Source organism: Bison bison, unplaced genomic scaffold (assembly GCF_000754665.1).
Source record: "Bison bison bison isolate TAMUID 2011002044 unplaced genomic scaffold, Bison_UMD1.0 scf7180017864360, whole genome shotgun sequence".
Classification (NCBI taxonomy): domain Eukaryota; kingdom Metazoa; phylum Chordata; class Mammalia; order Artiodactyla; family Bovidae; genus Bison; species Bison bison.
In genome coordinates, this window is record NW_011494932.1 from 811,983 (window position 1) to 835,051 (window position 23,069).

Consider the following 23,069-nt stretch of genomic DNA (forward strand, 5'->3'; position numbering starts at 1 on the left):
ATTGTGTATCCTACACTCTATTTGACAAGTATGTTTGTAATTAAATGGCAAGTTGAAACTCTTAAACTTGGGAAGCAAGATTAGTCTCATAAAATATAGAATGTTAATCTTTCCACCTACGTCTGTACTGGTGAAATTTTTATTGTACTATATGAGGTAAATATAAAATGTACTTTCCCTCTGATGTATAGGTTAACACTGCTATAAGACAAAAGGAGTAAATGCCAGCAATTATCTTTGAAGGGGTTTCAAACAGTGTTGAGATTCTCAACACAGATCAGAACAGGGCAGATACAATAACCTACTCTTAGAATTCTTTGTTTCTTATTAAGGAGTTCTTGAAATAGATAAGGTGTTAGCCTCTGGGCCAGGCATTTTTAAGTGAGAAAGGGAAAAAAATGTTTCTTTGAAGAAATAGAGAGGTCAGACATGTGTGGTTTTCCCCAAATATGAAGAAATGGAAAAGACGACAAAGAGAAAAGCGTTCCAGAAATAACTGTAGAATCTTTTTCCTCCTGACCTGAGTGAGGAGTAGGAGGAGAAGTCCCAGAAACCGGGGAGGAGGGGAAGGACCAGGCCGATTCCAAGGCCAGTCATTAAGGGAGCCCAGGCCGCAATTCCACCAAAACCTTAACCCCAGAGGCAGGACTATTATCTGCCTCCTTTTCTTCTGAGGAGGGTGAGTCCCAGGGGGGATCTTCAGCATGGGACCGAGGACAGCACCCCAAGAGGGATGAGGAAGCTGCATCCTGCGAGCATGCCGCTTCCCTGGGGTGGGCATCAAGCTCAGAACTCGGCCAAGGTCATCAGGCAGGCTCCACCTGTCTCTGCTTGTCTCCTTAGCTGCAAACTAAGGAACATCCCAGGTGGTTTTCTGAAACTGATTTCTGGCTTTCCCTATACAGGCATTGGAGGAATCATTTCTTAGGTGGGGTCATGCTTCGGTTTCCTTGTATGTAAAACGGGGCCATTTATGTCACCTAACTGATAGCGTTGTTTGGGAAACTGATATGAGATAATGTGTGTAAAACACTAACCACGGTCTCTGCCTAATAAATAAATGCAAACTGGTACAATAATAACTTGATGATGATTATTATCCTATAACAACACTGCAAGGTGAGTGCTGTGGTGAAATGGAGGCAATATGAGGATAATTTTTCACTTGCCGTGAAAAACAGGGTAGGACAGAATTCTCTGGATGAGCACACACAGGCAGATTTCATTAGCTGCCTGCAAAGATTTGTTATTTCCTGGAACCAACCAAAAACTGTTCTCTGTTTCAGATATCAGAAGTAAATTCATTCATTTGATATTTACTGATCAGAACTTTCTTTCAAACATGACAATATTGTAACAGCAGCTTCAGTGGTCTCCCTGATTCTCTTCTGTCCCCTCCACCCCTCATCCACTTGTAACACAGCAGCCAGCTACGTGTGGTCCTGTCGCTCAGTCATGTCCAACTTTTTGCAACCCCGTGGACTGTAGCCCACCAAGCTCCTCTGTCCGTGGGATTTCCCAAGCAAGAATACTGAAATGGGTTGCCATTTCCTTCTCCAGAGGACCTTCCTGACCCAGGGACGGAACCTACATCTCCAGCATTGCAGGCAGAGTCTTTACTGTCTGAGCTACCAGGGAATATATGGTATATATAATACATACGTGTATAATATATTCAAAATAACTATATATAATATATACACTCTCTATACAGTTTCTACTGAATGCATTCTATTTGACACAAAATGTAGTAGAAACCCTATTAAGTCACACATTCCTCAAGGATATGGAACATCCCTGGTGGCTCAGACAGTAAAGAACCCACCTGCAATGTGGGAGACCCAGGTTTGATCCCTGGGTCGGGAAGATCCCCTGGAGAAGGGAATGGCAACCCATTCCAGTATTCTTGCCTGGAGAATCCCATGGACAGAGAAGCCTGGCGGGCTACAATTCATGGGGCCGCAAAGAATTGGACATGACTGAGCAAGTAACGCTCTTCAAGGGTACAGATACTCTGCATGATTTCTCATAGGATCTGGTTCCTACCAGAGCATCAAATTTATTACCTGTGTTATCAATGTGCTGAGTTTAACTGAGTTTCAAAATCTAAGTACAACAAAATTTAATGGGAAGAACTGTTCAGTGACGTGTTTCTATTTGTTAAGTAAGTATTCATAATTTGCTTCCTGAAATGCAGAAGCCTCCTTTACTGTATACAAGGAACATAATTCCACTGTAATGAGAAATATCAAATTCCCACCATTATATAATGGCAACTGGATATATAATACAAGTCAGGCAGTGATACATGAATCATGATAATCACCAAAGGAGGATAAATTGTGAATTAATAAAGAGGTGCATAGTAAGAAACAAGGTAGATTTCTCATTTCATTTGAAAGTAATAAAATAACTTCAAAATTAAATAACTGCCTATTGCAGGCATAGGGCTGTTCAGAAGTGCCAACTGTTTTTCCATGCTATTACTCACAGTAAATTGGGGAGCCACCATACTCTTTAAATCAATTTGGTAACTATATCACCTATCACTTCTAATATAGATATAGCAAGAACAATAATTGTTAATACCATGACTAGTGGTTAATATGTACTTCATAAAAATAACTAACATGAATGAAACAGAAAACAGTACACTCAGACTTTTGGTTATTTCTGGTATAGTAAGCTTTGATTATCTGGTGGAATATAGAAGAATATTTTTTTTAAAAGGACCAACTTTTTTCAGTATATAAGAGATATAAGAAATTAACTTACTTGATAATATCTAAAGAGCTTCCCTTGTGGCTCAGAGGTAAAGAATATTCACGCAATGCAGGAGACCCAGGTTCGATCCCTGGATCGGGAAGATCCCCTGGAGAAGAGAATGGCAACCCACTCCAGTATTCTTGCCTGGAGGATCCCATGGACAGAGGAGTCTGATGGGCTACAGTCCCTGGAGCAGCAAAAATGGGATGGAACTGAGCACACACGTGAGGTGTGTCAGTAGACAGCTTTCTAGAAAACACATGTAAATTAATAATTTATACAATATTATGAGTCAAACACAGATGCACTGAATACAGACTAGGAAAGAAAACTCAGTGTTTCCTCCAGTTCAGTTCAGTACCTCAGTCGTGTCCAACTCTTTGTGACCCCATGGACTGCAGTATGTCAGGCCTTCTTGTCCATCACCAACTCCCGGAGTTTACTCAAACTCATGTCCATCAAGTTGGTTATGCCATCCAGCCATCTCATCCTCTGTCGTCCCCTTCTCCTCCCGCCTTCAACCTTTCCCAGCATCAGGGTCTTTTCAAATGAGTCAGCTCTTCATATCAGGTGGCCGAAGTATTGGAGTTTCAGCTTCAGCATCAGTCCTTCCAATGAATATTCAGGACTGATTTCCTTTAGGATGGACTGGTTGGATCTCCTTGCAGTCCAAGGGACTCTCAAGAGTCTTCTCCAATACAACAGTTCAAAAGCATCAATTCTTCAGCACTCAGCTTTCTTTATAGTCCAAATCTCACATCCATACACGACTACTGGAAAAACCATAGCTTTGACTAGACAGACCTTTGCCAGCAAAGTAATGTCTCTGCTTTTTAATATGCTGTCTAGGTTGGTCATACTTTTTCTTCCAAGGAGCAAGCGTCCTTTAATTTCATGGCTGCAATCACCATCTGCAGTGATTTTGGAGCCCCAAAAAATAGTTTGTCACTATTTCCAGTTTCCCCATCTATTTGCCATGAAGTGATGGGACCAGATGCCATGATCTTAGTTTTCTGAATGTTGAGTTTTAAGCCAACTTTTTCACTCTTTAGTTCTTCTTCACTTTCTTCCATAAGGGTGGTATCATCTACATATCTGAGTTTATTGATATTTCTCCTGGCAATCTTGATTCCAATTTGTGCTTCAACCAGCCCAGCATTTCTTATGATGTACTCTGCACATAAATTAAATAAGCATGGTGACAATATACAGCCTTGACGTACCCCTTCCCCCGTTTGGAACCAGTCTGTTGTTCCATGTCCAGTTCTAACTGTTGCTTCTTGTATACAGATTTCTCAAGAGGCAGATCAGGTGGTCTGGTATACCCATCTCTTGAAAAATTTTCCACAGTTTGTTGTGATACACAGAGTCATAGGCTTTGGCATATTCAATAAAGCAGAAACAGATGTTTTACTGGAACTCTTTTGCCTTTTCAATGATCCAACTGATGTTGGCAATTTGATCTCTGGTTCCTTTGCCTTTTCTAAATCCAGCTTGAACACCTGGAAGTTCATGGTTCACCCACTGTTGAAGCCTGGCTTGGAGAATTTTGAGCATTACTTTGCTAGCATGTAAGATGAGTGCAATTGTGCAGTAGTTTGAACATTCTTTGGCATTGCCCTTCTTTGGGATTGGAATGAAAACTGACCTTTTCCAGTCCTGTGGCCACTGCTGACTTTGCCAGATTTGCTGGCATATTGAGTGCAGCACTTTCACAGAATCATCTTTTACGATTTGAAATAGCTCAACGGGGATTCCATCACCTCCACTAGCTTTGTTCATAGTGATGCTTCCTAAGGCCCACTTGACTTCACAGCGTTTCCTTGAGAAACCACAAATCAGTGTTGAAACTCCTCAGGTTTTAGTGTGTTTCACTTCTGTAACAGGACCACTTCACAGTCCTGACTCAAGGCAAATTTTACCTAATTCATTGCCAATTTTCACTCATGTTAAGGTAAATATTTGCTTCCTTATATTCACATTCACCTTCTATAAACAGTCGTCTGATCTTACATGAGAGTATCAATAACTTTAGAAACTAATTTGTAATTTGCTGTTGCATATTACACCATCTTTTATCAGCTATAAAGAATACAGTATATTTTAACCATTCTTTCAAATATTTACTAATCTTATCCTCCTCTTTATAGCATTATTAAATAAGATACTGGTCTGACTAGCATTTTTCCTGTATTAAAATATGCAGACAGAATGCATCCTTGCTGAAAATAATATTAATAATCAGTAAGGTTAAAATGAGTCATCTAAGATGTTGCTGCCTATCTTCAGCACTGAGTGCCTTCACAGTCTCCCCTTCTTCCTACTTAAGTAAAAAAGGGAAGGCAAAGGAATCTTTATTTCCCTTGGTATCAATGTAAAAGTAACTTGGATCATCAACATCTTACTCATCAGAAAAGAGTATTTCATTATGAACAGGAAGTCCTGCTTCCCATCTCTCTCCTCTCTTTCTCCAATTTTTATATTGCATTATGTAAATGTAATACACAGTATTACATTATGTATATGGCTAATTAATCATGAAACAAATTAGAGGATTCTCGCTTCTTCATCCTGCCTTCTGTTTTTGAAAACCTTTCAAAGACAGAAAAATGTGTACAATTTTATTTTAAATTTAAGGGCCAAAAGAAAAATTCTAATAAGAACTTTGCTTATTCTTTTACAGTCACATCACAAAAATCCAAAAAAGTAAATTCAGTTCCTTCTGTCCTAAATGAAGACATAAGTTTATCAATATCTGCTTTCCATGATTTTGTATTATTAGAAAACTGAAGGTCCTGTGATCCAGGAATGAAATCAAACATGCTGCACAACAAAATCAGTGAACTGGTTTCCAGCTGCACGTGTGTTTGTGTGTGCATTTAATAATCAATTAAGTTATATTAAAATGCTACAAGGAAATATAAGTAATTTAATGAAATGAAAGTTAATTTGAAGTCCATGTGAAGAGCAATTACCCTAAAAATATGGTCTGAAATTTAAGCATAGAGATTATTTCTGGTTTTGTTTTTCTTATAAACAGATCCCTCAGGTCATGATTAGTTCTACATAATAATATTATACATCTTTAAAGACATTTCACAGTTTGCACTGTTTATTAATTTAGGCTGGCTCTGCTCAAAATTAGCCCAAATTGCAAACATTTTATGACAAATATAAGATGTCTACAGCATTTCACCTACTGAATGGTATGGTTTATGCTTCTACAGTATCTTATAGGTCATTTTCCTTCATTAATTTGTCAGAGCAAAATACTTCAAGAAACATCTCTGTCTTAGCTTAGAGATGATGAAAGAGAAGTATCAATATGCATTAGCTTCAGGCTTTCAAAATCTAACAAAAAGCTCCATTTAAAAAAGTCAAACAGTTGTCATCAAACTTTCAAGATACAGATAACTCTGGGAACAGGTTTCCCCTTAAAGACTAGAGAAGTGGACCTTTAACACATAAAATTCAAAAAGCAAAATAAACATACCCCCTCCATTGTGATGTACACCATATTCACAATCTCCTGAGACAAGCTTTCAGCTACAAAGTTTTTACAAAATGCCAATCCCACATCAGGATAGGTGACAAATGATGGGAATTCACATTGATTAGATGATTTCTTTTCAGATGTGAGTCTATCATGCAAACATGTATGAAAACAACACCCATAAGGTTATTACACTCATTGTGTTACAATTACATCTGAAGCCCAGGACTCACTGTGCACTTTAAAAATTGCCAAATCTTTAGATGGCCCAGATCTTTATGCTTTTATGCCCAGAGTTCAGAATGCTAGAAATACAAGATGAAGCACTTTAACAAAAAGCTGACAAAAGCCTATAGTAGATAATATTTTCAAACAAAAGCAGCAGTAATTACAAGGATGGCAGTTTAAGTTGTATTCAGTGTCAATAAGATGTTGGGCCCTATCCTGGTGATACAGACACACCAGCAAGAAATCTAAAGAGAGATCATGATGAAGACTGTAAGATATACACACGCATGCACACACACACGCACACAAGCAGAGGGCAAGAGACAGGGAAAGGCAACTATTTATAGCACGTAAAACCGGGAGGAGCTCTGTGAACTTCTTTATCAAGTTATCTTATTCAGGCGTAAGTTGGTTAAACGCTTCAGTTAAGTTTAACGAGAAAACTTTAGTATTTCATCTAACCAAACCCATTCTTAAGAAGGAAGGGGAGCGGGCAAGGCCAACAGTAGGTTGCCACGTGCTACCTGCTGGGAGCTGACCAAATCTTGCGAGGAGTGGGAACAGGAGGGAGAGTGGGCGTGGCGACAGACTGCGTGATGCAGAGCCAAAGGCTAACTTGCAAGTACCACTGCGGAAGATCCTGCAACACAGGCAGAGCTGCCTGGCATCCCTTCAGGCTCAGAGAATGGAAAAGACAGGGCAGTTCCTACTGGCTTGAGTTACTTGGGCACAGCGCTAATTGCTCATGCTCCCAAGAGAAACCACCTTTCCGATGTTTAAATGCTATTAATCTGGATTTGTTGAATTCTGCACAGATTTGAGGGCTTCTGTAATCTTCTAGCAAAAGGATTAATCACTTAATATCCTACATGAATGTTCTATAAAAACATTTTTTAAAAGCCGAAGCAGTTCACCAAAGCTTTCAATAAAAATAAAGACCAGAAATCACGCACAAATAGGACAGGAATTTTCTATCATTTGCAAGAATGTGCTGAATAAATACACCTCTAAATATACATGACATTTAGAATTTTTAATACCAGAATGGAAAGAAGCAATAATGTAATCAAAATATTCATGGAAAGCTGATGTTTGAGGATATATTTTGTAAATATTCTTAGTCATCATACCCAAGGCGAAGTTCTAGGACAGACAGACAGACACACACACACACACACACAGAGCAGGTTAAAAGGACCAACCATGAGGCAGAAAGTGTTGCTACTCTGGGAATTCCAAAGTGAGCAGGAACTGGGTGGAGATGAGACTTGAAAGACAGAAGTGGGATTTTAACACAATAAAAAATATTGAAAGAAGATAATACATTGTTTAGCATAGATGTCACAATTCTACCAGTTGTTTACAAATAAAAAATAACAGATTAAGTGGCTTAGTTAGAAAACCATAAATTCACAAAAGTGTCAGCTAACATAAATTTCTCATACTGCCCATGAAAAGGTACGATGATATCACACTTAATTACTATCAGATGTAATATATATATACAAACATTAATATATTTACATACAAATATAATGATCAAACTCACCTAGTAGTTTTACTAAGTGGCTTTACAATATAAAACCATTGTATATTTTAGTTTTACATGCATAAAAACTTCTGGTATTTATATCAGATCAGATCAGATCAGTCGCTTAGTCGTGTCCAACTCTTTGCGACCCCATGAATCTCAGCACACCAGGCTTCCCTGTCCATCACCAACCCCTGGAGTTCACTCAGACTCACGTCCATCGAGTCAGTGATGCCATCCAGCCATCTCATCCTCTGTCATCCCCTTCTCCTCTTGCCCCCAATCCCTCCCAGCATCAGAGTCTTTTCTAATGAGTCAACTCTTCGCATGAGGTGATATTTATATAAATATATACTAATCAGTGAATATGTTATGGATATATTATTACATTATTGATATGCTATATTACTTTGACATATGTATCTTCTTATTGCATTATAACAGGATATAGTAATATCATTAGGCCCATTTCTGGTGATGCTAAGTTTTATCATTTAAGTTGTGAATATTCTCTTTGCTATCTTTTCTCAGTGGTTGATGATGCCAGAGTAATTTAATTACTACTTTAGTAATTGTGAGAGAATATTTTTCTATTTCTGTCACTCATTGTGTGCTTTTATTGCTCATCCTTTGGTAAAGAAGAGTTTCTCTTCTCCCCAACACCCCTTACGTTATTTATTGTGCCTGTAAGTAAGAATGGGCTTTGAGGCTTATGGGAAATGGTTAGGGGACACACAGAAACAAGCTGGAAGAGGCCGCCATGGGCCACATTAGGGTCAATTTAAGTATAAAAGTAAATAATGACAGGAATTGACTACAAACTGAGTTTTTAAGGTTCCATAAATGATATTAGAGAAATAAGAGAAAGTCAGTTTTAAACACAAATAACATACTAATAGGAAAATAACTCCATTATATAATGACCTTTATCCATAGATACAATATCAAAGTAATATTATATTCTTTAATAAAATTATCTGAAATATATAGCTTTATACAAATTACATATATGTAAGCCAAGTATCAGATGTAATGAATATACTGCTTTTGCATTTATATTGAGTTTTCTTCCTAACTGAATTATCAAATAGTATTCATTGTGCTCAGTGACAGGAAAAGTTCTAACCACAGTGAGAGGAGCCTGGTTATGAAGAGCCTAAATACAGAAAGAGAAGACACTATGCTCTGCTATAATCACCAGTAGTAAGTAGAACTGTTCTGAGCACAGGTTCTAGGGACAAGGCTGACTAGGCTTTACCTTATTTGAGAATTTGCTACTTACTCACCAGGGGTTGCCCCAGTGGCTCAGTGGTAACAAACCCACCTACAAAGCAGATGCGGGTTCGATCCCAGGGTTGGGAAGATCCCCTGGAGGAGGAAATGGCAACCCACTCCAGTCTTCTTGCCTAGGAAATCCCATGAAGAGAGGGGCCATACAGTCCATGGGGTTGCAAAGAGGTGGGCATTACTGAGTGACTGAACACACACACACACACACCAGACACCTGACTTTCCCCAAATATAAAAAGAAGCATGTATTAAATTATTTAAAAAGTAAAATGTCAAAAACATTGGCACATTTTAAGTATTCAATAAAGGTTAGTCATTTATTATTATTGGTGTTATCAACTGGATAAAATAAGGACCAACATAGAAAGAAGGCAAGAAGAAAAGAGAAAGTAGATTCAAAGTAAGAAAGAGTGCAAACCATTTAGAAAAACTGGCGAGTGCTGGAAAGTATAAAAGGAAAATTTTATCTGTTACAGAATATAATAAATTAAATGGTACTTTAATGAAATAATTTATTTTTGAAACATATTCCTGAAGAAAAGCAATGTTTTGCTATCAATGCTTTATTTTAAAGCACATTTTGATGCCATAGATATGGTTCTTCATTTTAATGCATGAATGAGAAACATTTGTTTGTATATGGCAAAAATAAATCTGAAATCTTGCGTCTCCTCTGTTTCAAACATTTAAAGTTCTTAATCACTTCTTTAAACCCTCATTTTTAATCCAGATACACTGTGTGTGTGTGTGTGTGTGTGTGTGTGTGTGTGTTAGTCGCTCAGTCGTGTCTGACTTTCTGTGACCCCACAAACTATCCATGGGATTCTCCAGGCAAGAATACTGGAGTGGATTGCCGTTCCCTTCTCCAGAGGATCTTCCTGACCCAGGGGTCAAACTCAGGTCTCCTGCACTGCAGGCAGCTTTTTTACCATCTGAGCTACAGGGAAGATCTCAGATACACTATAGTAATGGAAATCTCTTTAAAGAACTGGCATTTCAAACTAGTTGTTCATTCTTTTGTAGAAAAAAAGATTAATGTTGTGATTATTTGCATGGGTTTAAAAAAGATAAATGAGTTCAAATTGCCCATAATTTAGCTTTTTGAATATACATGATAAGCCATTTGCCAATACAGCTGTAGGTAATTTTACTGAAAGAAAAGGATTGCCAATATTTTACATTTTATGCTGTGGCATTTGCCCTTAAAATGTTCTGCTTTTCTCATCTGCTGTCAGTTAAAATCCGAGTCTCTAAGGATCTTACTTCCCATTTCTATGTAAAACAAACAGACACAGTGATCAAATTACCTCTCAACATACAACTGTGACTCTGGACAAGTCTAATGAACATGCCACATTTACCAAAAAGGGAGACAGCACTTGGAAAGGAACTTGCTGAGATATTCTGCAGTATGAATTATTTCATATATGAATAATATATAAATATAATATACATCACAGTCCATGAACAGGGAATGTATGGACAGTCATATTAAAAGAATGAAGGTGGGCCCTTTAAGTGTTAGTTGCTCAGTCATATCTGACTATTTGCAACCCCATGGACTGTAGCCCACCAGGCTCCTTTGTCCATGGAATTCTCCAGGCAAGAATACTGGAGCGGGTTGCTATTCCATTCTCATGGGATCTTCCCAACCCAGGAATCGAACCTGGGTATCCTGCATTGCAGGCAGATTGTTTACCACTGAGGCTCCAAGGAAGCCCCTTTACACCAGATACCATACTTAAAGACTAAAGAAAAAAAAAGGAGTCAATTTTTCATTACTGCATATTAAATTACATTTTTTAAATAGTGATACAAAAGTTCATAATGTAATGTCTACCCTAAATGTGATTATTTCCAAGTGAGAATGAAAAATGCTGTTCATAGATGTATTATGAACATGAAAAGCAAACTCATCCCACACCCACTCTTAAGCAACAAGTCCTCTGCCCAGCTACCTAAGAATAACAAAAATTAATAACTATAAGACCAGAGGACTGGACCATAAGTCAATTTTATCAATCACTAGAGAGAAAGAACTAGCCTGATTATATAACAGATAGTAAAATATAGTCCAGGTTACACCTTAATCCTGATTTCTTGACTGGTTAGCTCTTCTTTTTATTTTCAAAGTATCCTGGTTTTGGTGGTGAATCATTTCATCACCCTATATATAGTTTGTATTTTGCATATTCTATTTTTTTAAAATTTGGTCATTGATATAGAAGGTATTCAATCAGTATTTGCTAAATGCACATTAAATGTCACTTTTCATTATTGCTAATATTTGATTTTAAAGATATCACATTTCCTTACTATTCAGAACTCAAAAATATATTTAATAATCTCTCACTAGGAGCCCAGCATGGTGTAATCAACTATTAAGACCCCATATGGAGTGACGTCATCAAAATGGCAATGTAGGGAACTCTGGGGCGCTATCTTTTCACAAAAGCAACTAAAACACCAGCACAAAACTGTCAGAGTTAACTTTTGCAGAGCTCTGGATTCAAGTCACACTCTCACAATGACCAGGGGCAAACTTACTGAAGATAGATGCTGCTACATTTTCATAAGAGAGAACCCTGACATTTTTAATTGCCTGCATCCCATCTCCCAATCTGAGATTACCAGTGGCCAGGGAGACAAGAGAACATATTCCTGGTGCAGGCTACTAGTGCCAGAAGGTACGACATGGATGCTATTCTCAAAGAATTGTGGTTGTTTTTTCTGACCTGTTTGATAGCTCCCTGAACTACTAGCTTCTCTTCTTTGCATTCAAATGGGTATATCTTTCCTTTTCTCCTTTGCCTTTAGCTTCACTTCATTCAAAAGATTTAGCTTCTTTTCATTCAAAAGATATACCTATTTGAATGCAGAGTTCCAAATAGCAAGGAGAGAGAAGAAAGCCTTCCTCAATGATCAATGGAAAGAAATAGAGGAAAACAATATAATGGGAAAGACTAGAGATCTCTTCAAGAAGGTTATAGATACCAAGGGAACATTTCATGCAAAGATGGGCACAATAAAGAACAGAAATGGTATGTACCTAACAGAAGCAGAAGATATTAAGAAGAGGTGGCAAGAATATACAGAAGAACTATACTAAAAAGATCTTAATGACCCAGATAACCACAATGGTGTGATCACTCAACAAGAGCCAGACGTCCTGGAATGTGAAGTCAAGTGGGCCTTAGGAAGCATCACTACAAACAAAGCTAGTGGAGGTGATGGAATTCCTGTTGAGCTATTTCAAATCCTAAAAGATGATGCTGTGAAAGTGCTGCACTCAATATGCCAGCAAATCTGGAAAACTCAGCAGTGGCCACAGGACTGGAAAAGGTCAGTTTTTATTCCAATCCCAAAGAAAGGCAATGCCAAAGAATGTTCAAACTACCACATAATTGCATTCATCTCACACTAACAAAGTAATACTCAAAATTCTCCAAGCCAGGCTTCAACAGTACATGAGCTGTGAACTTCCATGTGTTCAGGCTGGATTTAGAAAAGGCAGAGGAACCAGAGATCAAATTGCCAACATCTGTTGGATAACTGAAAAAGCAAGAGAGTTCCAGAAAAACATCTACTTTTGCTTTATTGACTACGCCAAGGCCTTTGTGTGTATCACAACAAACTGTGGAAAATTCTGAAAGAGATGGGATTACCAGACCACCTGACCTGCTTCATAAGAAATCTGTGTGCAGGTCAAGAAGCAACAGTTCAAACTGGACATGGAACAACAGACTGGTTCCTAATCAGGAAAGGAGTATGTCAAGGCTGTATATTGTCTCCCTGCTTATTTAACTTATATGCAGAGTACATCATGCGAAATGCCAGACTGGATGAAGCACAAGCTGGAATCAAGATTGCTGGGAGAAATGTCAGTAACCTCAGATATATAGATGACACCACCCTTATGGTAGAAAGCAAAGAAGAATTAAAGAGCCCCTTGATGAAAGTGAAAGAAGAGAGTGAAAAAGTTGGCTTAAAACTCATCATTCAGAAAACTAAGATCATGGCATCTGGTCCCATCACTTCATGGCAAATAGATGGGGAAACAATGGTAACAGTGAGAGACTTTTTTTGGGTGGCTCTAAAATCACTGCAGATGGTGACTGCAGCCATGAAATTAGAAGACACTTGCTCCTTGAAAGAAAAGCTATGACAGCATATTAAAAAGCAGAGACATTCCTTTGCCAACAAAGGTCCATATAGTCAAAGGTATAGTTTTTCCAGTAGTCATGTATGGATGTGAGAGTTGGACTATGAAAAAAGCTGAGTGCCAAAGAATTGATGTGTTTGAACTGTGATGCTGGAAAAGACTCTTGAGAGTCTCTTGGACTGCAAGGAGATCCAACCAGTCAATCCTAAATGAAATCAATCCTGAGTATTCATTGGAAGTATTCATTCACTGATGCTGAACCTGAAACGCCAGTACTTTGGCCTGATGTGAAGAACTGACTCATTGGAAAAGACCCTGATGCTGGGAAAGAGTGAAGGTGGGAGGAGAAGGGGACGACAGCAGATGAGATGATTGGATGGCATCACCGACTCAATGCACATGAGTTCGAGTAAGCTCCGGGAGTTGGTGGTGGATAAGGAAGCCTGGTGTGCGGCAGTCGATGGGGTCGCAAAGAGTCAGACAGGACTAAGCAAGTGAACTGAACTGAACAACTACATAATGGCTTACAGTTTTGAATTGAGGCATTTCCAGGCTGGGGTAGCATTTGCCAAAAGCTCTTAAAGGCAAAAATACTGGCCACAGATGTCTGAGTCGAGGGATAACAGTCAGGACAAGCAATAGGCCAAAAGCCAGGGAGGAAGAGGCTGGGAAAAGAAATTTGAAGCAAAATAAAAGCTTGTAAAAGATGTGTGCATACTGGGCAACTGAGAAGACCAAGCACATGCCCAGGGCTGTACACCTAACACTAAAAAGAGCGGAGGACAAGCTATACATTCCCCTCTCTGTCACTTTCAAGGTTCCTGCAAACATAGTGAAGGCTAAGGCAGAGTTGTAAATGGTCTGGGTGAGTACTGAAGTATTGAGCGGAAGGAAGGAAATTTATAAACATGGGAGCACAGATAAATGAACTAGAGGACAGGAAAACAACAGAGAAAAATCAACAAAACCTAAGGTTGATTCTTTAAAAACATAAAGATGAGTAAAACCGACAAACTTTCAGTTAGACTAACCAAGAAAAAAAGAGAAGAAGATTCAAATTACTGTAATCAGAAATGAAAGTGGGGACATTACTACAGACCTTGATTAGAAGAGATACTATGAACAACTGCATACTGAAAATTTAGAAAATGTATATGAAATGAACAAACTCCTAGAAACACAAACTACCAAAACTGATTGAAGAAGAAACAGAAAATGTAAACAGATTTATAACAAGAGGTTAAATCAGAAAAATAAATGACCCAATCAAAAAATGGGCCAAAGAACTAAATAGACATTTCTCCAAAGAAGACATACAGATGGCTAACAAACACATGAAAAGATGCTCAACATCACTCATTATCAGAGAAATGCAAATCAAAACCACTATGAGGTACCATTTCACACCAGTCAGAATGGCTGCGATACAAAAGTCTACGAGTAATAAATGCTGGAGAGGGTGTGGAGAAAAGGGAACCCTCTTACACTGTTGGTGGGAATGCAAACTAGTACAGCCACTATGGAGAACAGTGTGGAGATTCCTTAAAAAACTGGAAATAGAACTGCCTTATGACCCAGCAATCCCACTGCTGGGCATACACACTGAGGAAACCAGAAGGGAAAGAGACACGTGTACCCCAATGTTCATCGCAGCACTGTTTATAATAGCCAGGACATGGAAGCAACCTAGATGTCCATCAGCAGATGAATGGATAAGAAAGCTGTGGTACATATACACAATGGAGTATTACTCAGCCATTAAAAAGAATACATTTGAATCAGTTCTAATGAGGTGGATGAAACTGGAGCCTATTATACAGAGTGAAGTAAGCCAGAAAGAAAAACACTAATACAGTATACTAACGCATATATGTGGAATTTAGAAAGATGGAAACAATAACCCTGTATACGAGACAGCAAAAGAGACACTGATGTATAGAACAGTCTTATGGACTCTGTGGGAGAGGAAGAGGGTGGGATGATTTGGGAGAATGGCATTGAAATATGTATAATATCATATATGAAACGAGTCACCAGTCCAGATTCGATGCACGATACTGGATGCTTGGGGTTGGTGCACTGGGACGACCCAAAGGGATGGTATGGGGAGGGAGGAGGGAGGAGGGTTCAGGATGGGGAACACATGTATGCCTGTGGCAGATTCATTTTGATATATGGCAGAACCAATACAATATTGTAAAGTTTAAAAATAAAATAAAATTTAAAAAAAAAAGCGAGGTTAAATCAGTAACCAAACTCTACCCCTAAAGGAAATCCCAGCATCAGATAGCCTCACTGGTGAATTAAGCAAATTTTTCAAATAAGAATTAACACCAATTCATTTCTACCTTGCAGATAACTGATAGAAAAGGAGTGGGGAACACTCCTATCTCATTCTATTAGAAGACTGTTATCTTGACACCAAAGCCAAATAAGGACATCATAAAAAAAAAAAAAAAAAAAGCAAACCAAAAAAAAAAACCTACAGACCAATTCTCCTTATGAAAATAGATGCAGAACTCTGCAACAAAATACTAGCGTATTAAATCTGGCAGCGTATTAGAAAAACTACACAACATGACCAAGTGGGATTTATCTCAGGATAGCAAGTATGGTTCAACATACAAAAACCAATCAAAGTAAAACACCACAATAGACTGAAGGAAAATCCCTGTCACACAATAATCTCAACTGATGCAAAAACAGCATGTGACAAAATCCAAAACTTTATGATAAAAACACCGAATAAACTAGGAATGGAAGGAAACTTCCTTAACCTAATAAAGGGCATCTATGAAAAATCCATAGCTGACATTACATTCAGTGATGAGAAATGGAAAGCTTTCACCCTAAGATCAGGAATAAGACAAGATAGACAGTCTAATCACTAGTATTCAACATTGTACTAACCAGAACTCTTAGGCAATTAAAAACAAAACAAAGACATCCAAATTGGAAAAAAGTAAAGTATCTCTACTTATAGAAAACCTAATCTTACATATAGAAAATCCACACACAAAAAATCGTCAAAGCTAATAAACAAAATCAGTAAAGTAGCAGAATACCAGGTCAACACGCAAGAAAATCAGCTATAATTCTATACACTATCAGTGAAAAATCTGAAAAGGAATTTAAGAAAATAATTCAATTTTGATTACATCAAAAATATAATACTCAAGAATAAATTTAACCAAAAAAGGACAAGACTTGTACACTGAAACTATAAAGCACTGCCCCCAAAATTCTTAAATACCTCAATAAATGGAAAGAAATCCCATGTTCATCTATCAGAGAACTTAATAGTGTTAAAATGGCCATAGCCCAACCCCTGCAAGTGATCCACATAATCAATAAAATTCCCATCAAAATCTCATTAGCCTTTTGCAAAAACTTATATTATTCAAAATCCACAAGCAATTTTAAGCACTCCAAATAGCCAAAATAACCATGATAAACAACAGAGCTGGAGGACTCAGTTCTCAACTTTAAAACTTAGTACAAAGCTACAATAATCATAAGAATGCAGTGCTGCCATTAGGACAGACATGTGGATCAATAAAATAGAACAGTCTAAAAATAAATCCATACATCTGTGGCCAGTTGATTTTCTTTCTTTTTTTTTTTTTTAATTTTATTTTATTTTTAAACTTTACATAATTGTATTAGTTTTGCCAAATATCAAAATGAATCCGCCACAGGTATACATGTGTTCCCCATCCTGAACCCTCCTCCCTCCTCCCTCCCCATACCATCCCTCTGGGTCGTCCCAGTGCACTAGCCCCAAGCATCCAGTATCGTGCATCGAACCTGGACTGGCAACTCGTTTCTTACATGATATTTTACATGTTTCAATGTCATTCTCCCAAATCTTCCCACACTCTCCCTCTCCCACAGAGTCCATAAGACTGTTCTATACATCAGTGTCTCTTTTGCTGTCTCGTACACAGGGTTATTGTTACCATCTTTCTAAATTCCATATATATGCGTTAGTATACTGTATTGGTGTTTTTCTTTCTGGCTTACTTCACTCTGTATAATAGGCTCCAGTTTTGTCCACCTCATTAGAACTGATTCAAATGTATTCTTTTTAATGGCTGAGTAATACTCCATTGTGTAATGTACCATAGCTTTCTTATCCATTCATCTGCTGATGGGCATCTAGGTTGCTTCCATGTCCTGGCTATTATAAACAGTGCTGCGATGAACATTGGGGTACACGTGTCTCTTTCCCTTCTGGTTTCCTCAGTGTGTATGCCCAGCAGTGGGATTGCTGGGTCATAAGGCAGTTCTATTTCCAGTTTTTTAAGGAATCTCCACACTATTCTCCATAGTGGCTGTACTAGTTTGCATTCCCACCAACAGTGTAAGAGGGTTCCCTTTTCTCCACACCCTCTCCAACATTTATTACTTGTAGACTTTTGGATGGCAGCCATTCTGACTGGTGTGAAATGGTACCTCATACACTAATAATGAGAAAACAGAAAGAGAAATTAAGGAAACAATTCCATTCACCATTGCAACAGTTGATTTTCAACAAGGGTGCCAGAATCATTCTAAAGGGAAGGAATCATCTCTTCAATAAATGGTGCTATTACCTGGAAACAGAAAAGAATGAACTGGAACCTCGCTCAAACCACAGAAAAAAATTAACATAAAAATGAATCAAAGACCTAAATGTAAGAGTTAAAGCTATAAAACTATTAGAAGGAAACATGGGAGTAAGTCTAGATAACACTGGATTTGGCAGTGGAATCTCAGATATGACACCAACAACACAAGCAACAGAAGAAAAAATAGATAAAACTGGATTTCATCAAAATAAATTTTTTGTGCATCAGAGCATATTACCAAGAAAATGAAAAGAGGAGAGCCTATTTTAGAATAGAAGAAAAAATGCAAGTCATATATATGATAAGGGTCTGTTTTTCCTGAACATATAAAGAGACTTTACAGTACAACAACCAAAAACAAACAACCATCTCCCTACAAAGGACTTGGGTAGGCATTTCTCCAAAGATAAACAAATATCCAACCAGCCCATGAAATGATGTTTAAGCATACACGTTCAATAAGTCACTAGAGAAATGAAAATCAAAACACTAGAGAAATTTACACCCACCAGGATGGCCATCATAATCACAGCCACAACGACAAAGAAAATATCAAGTGTTGGCAAGGATACGGATAAGCTGGACTCCTCATACACTGCGGACAGAATGTAAAATGGAGCAGTCATTGTTTAAAACAGTTTGGAGATTCCTCAAGAAGTGAAACAAGGAATTAATATTAATATATGACAGCAATTCCATTCATCTATATATATTCAAAATAATTTTTAAAGGTATCACCAAAAGCTTGTACACAGATGTCCACAAAAGTACTATTTTCGATCACCCAAAGGTAGAAACATTCCAAATACCCATCAACTGATGATTGGATAAACAAAATATGATATATTCATACAATGAAGGACTATTCATGCATAAATGAAATACATGCTACATAACATAGATGAACCTCATAAAAAGTCACACAGTATATGATTCTATTGATATATCCTAAATAGTTAAATGCATAGAGACAGAGGCAAACTGGTGATTGCCGGGGGCTGAGGGAGTATGAAATAGATAGTGACTGAGTATGGAATAGGGTTTTCCTTTGGGGTGATGAAAATGTTTTGGAACTGGACAGGTATAACAGCTGCACAACACTATCAATGTACTTAATTCTTACTGAATGATACTTTAAAATGATTAAGTTTATACTCATATAATTTTGCTTCAATAATATATTCTTTATTAGGAAAAAAAAAAAACTAATATGGCGATCAGCACTGAGGAGATAGCGATAAAGATAACACAAATTCTTCCCTGTGAGGGAAGAATTTTAACCAAGTAAACCTCAGAGAAACAATTACAAAATGGGCATAGTTCATATGTGGGGTTGGAGAGTAGGGAAATGCATCCTTGGAAAATGACCACGAGTTGAATCAACACCATATGTTGCCCTTTGGCACAGTTGTGAAGGCAGCAAGTTCCGGGGTCAGATAGTCTTTGACCCTTCAAACAGCCAGCCATCATGATATATCTCTAGTGATCTTATATTGCAAGTGAACTGGCTTCTGTGGTGAGTGCCATAACTTCCAAAGCATCAGAGGTCTTTAAAAATTCCAAATTGCCTCCTGAACTTGATCCTTGATTAGTGCAGCCATTTCTCTGAAGTCATCTAAAATTATCTTAAAACTTGCATTTTTAATTCCCTGCTTACTATCCTTCCTGGCTTGCTTTACAGGTTGCAAGAAACAGATACAGATTCAACTTTTTCCAGCTTAGGAAGAGTAACCCCTGACCTAACCAGAGCTGTGGAGAACTGGGTCCCCCAGTATTTATAATAACAATTACATACACTTCTATAGTACGCTACTTGTACCACTTTTCCAAACAAACGACTTACATGATTTAACTCATTTACTCATCACTACAACACTATTTTGCAGAGGAGACTAGAGATCAAAGAGGAGATAAATATCCCCAGGTTACATTGCTAGGAAGTGCTGGATCTGGGTTTCAAGCTGACACAGTCGTGCTTTAGAATCCATACACTTAACCAATATGTAAAGATTCTTACAAGGTCTGTTAAAGCCTCTGTATTCAGGAGGTAGTCAAATTTCACATTCAGACACTAAAGTCGTTTTTTAAATACAGAGATGATTTAAAATCAACATGTGAAAATCATCTTCTTAACTCAATAGATTCTATATAATCTTTTATTTTGAAAGAAATTAATTCAGGCCCTGAACTTACTGATGCATTCATTATGAGGTAGACTATTTACGCCAAATGAAAATAATCTGAGTCATCGCCATTATTTTGAAATAAAATAAGTGTGAAATATCATTCATTCCCTCCCCCCATTTGTTTGTATATTAATTCAATACATACCTCTAAGCAATGGTTATGGGTCAGCCTTGTGCTATGAGAATGTAGTGAGAAATGCTGGAAGTGATCTTTAACCTCATGGAATTCACAATTAGTGAGACAAACACTAAAACAATATTCATATAGATGTATAATGTAAGATTATGATAGTTATTATGCGAAGAAAATGGAAGTGGCTTCAAAATAATGATAGGCATGTAAAAAAAATCAAATGGAAATTAAATTTCTATTGCTGAAAAATAATTTGCCAAGCCTATTAAGAATCCTGAAAGATACTTAAAAATAAGAAGCCCATAAAAGATAATTCCAAATAATTTTGTTAATATTCATAAGATCAGCAAATTTATCCCATTTTAGGGAATGAACATAAATCAAAATAACATTAATGGTGAAATGTAATAAAAATAAAACATAAGTAAAGAAAGCCTGATTAATTATGCAAGGATTGTACACAATTCAGGATTATCCAAATCCTCTGATCCCTTATTTTGTTCCCTTACTCCATCTCTGCATATTTTAATCCCCAGCTTAAACCGTTATCTCCTTTCCAAAGTATCATTCTGAACTCTGCCCTCCTTCCAGCCAGCACAATTTGTTCTTTTCTCTCAATATCCAAAATACTTGACTGTGTCTTTCTTAAGGCACTCAAAACATTTGGTGTTGCACTGTGGGTATCAGGGTTTTAGCTCTACCTGAACCATCTCTTTGTACCACGGAACACCTGGAATGCTTTTCACAGGCAACAGCTGTTGAGTGAACAATTATTCTGTTATCCCCTGGCAGTTGATATTTCTATTATAAAAAAGAAAAACAGATTTGTAGCTATGTTTATTGCTACACCAGCCAATGCATATTCTAGTGAACCAAACAATATAATTCATTGACTCAGAAATAACATGCAAATTTAAGCTACCTACATTAACCATATTTGAGTGAGTCACTAGGGGTAGGTTTGGTATGGCTCTAAAATTTTTTTTACAAGATATACATTTCAAAACAAGCAAGTCATCTTAAGTTGTACAATAGATGTTATGTACAAGATGCTCTACTGAATTTATTTGCTCTTGTCTTCTAATGCCATCATTGAAAAAACGTTTCAAAAAGCAAAAAGGAATTGAGATCCTGAAACACCTACCACAAAATAGTACAACGAACAGAATGACATAATTTTCAGTTTCAAAAATTAAAGACAGGGTGGTCCGTGGTTAAGACTCTGTGCTCTCAAACCCAGGGAGTCCAGGTTCCATCTCTGGTAAAGGAACTAGATGTTGCATGCCCCAACTAAGAGCCCAAGTGTGGAAAACAAAGATTCTTTTGTTTGCATGCAGTGAACTAAGAACCAGAGGAGTCAAAGAGATTTTTTTTAAAAATAAGCACAGCTACAACAGAATATTTAGCATACTTTTATACTATTTTTTGACAGTCACACAGTATTATAACAATAATTGCAATGAAATGATACTTTAATTTCACTTGATATTGATATAAGGTCAGGTTTTTTTTTGGTCTGCTATTAGTTCGGATTTAATATAAATTTAAAAAAATACACAGAATTTACCAGGAATAGAAAGTACAGAGAACTGATTTTAAAAGTTGAATCTTCATGGTTTTTTTTTTTCTATTGTAAATTCAAAGCTTAGAGTAGTCAATTAAAAAAAAAAACAAACTAGCACATTGAGAAATAGTGGGATTTGAAATATCCCAAGAAGCTGCTGAATTTCACTACCCACTCACTCAGTACTCTCAACTATACAAGGAATGGTTGTTTTTCTCTTTAAAGATTTCAGTTTTACAGGATCATTTTTTTGTTTCATGTTCAGCATTTTTCATAGGCAAGGCAAGCAAAATACCTGTTTTTAATAAGAATGGACCTTCGAGGAGAACAGTGCAATTTTTTTTACAGAAAGTGAGGATAATAGAGAAACCAAATTCTGTTCCTCAGAAGCAGTAAATGTTCGAAGAGTGTGAAACTGTCTATAGGCGTTCTCAATGAAAAAGGCTGTAGCCGGAGAAATAAAATCAGCTACATTTTCACTACATTTATTTAAATGTAGCTCAAGTTATTGTTCAAGTGTGAAAGTACTGTAGCAAGGAGCTACTCCCATGGAGGCAATAAGTCAAAAGAAAGGCATACCTCCTTTTGCTGCGCTTCCCAGAAAGTGCACGGTTTAAAAATGGAAGGTTTGAGGCATTCCAGCCTCCAGCAGGTCTATTTGTGTCATTTTTCTAGCAGCACCTGCTCATTTCACGACTGTGTCAGTTCAGTCGCTCAGTCGTGTCCGACTCTTTGCGACCCCATGAATCGCAGCATGCCAGGCCTCCCTGTCCATCACCAACTCCCGGAATTCACTCAGACTCAGTGATGCCATCCAGCCAATTCATCCTCTGTCGTCCCCTTCTCTTCCTGCCCCCAATCCCTCCCAGCATCAGTCTTTTCCAATGAGTCAACTCTTCTCATGAGGTGGCCAAAGTACTGGAGTTTCAGCTTTAGCATCATTCCTTCCAAAGAAATCCCAGAGGGATGGTATGGGGAGGGAGGAGGGAGGAGGGTTCGGGATGGGGAACACATGTATACCTGTGGCGGATTCATTTTGATATTTGGCAAAACTAATACAATTATGTAAAGTTTAAAAATAAAATAAAATTAAAAAAAAAAAACGA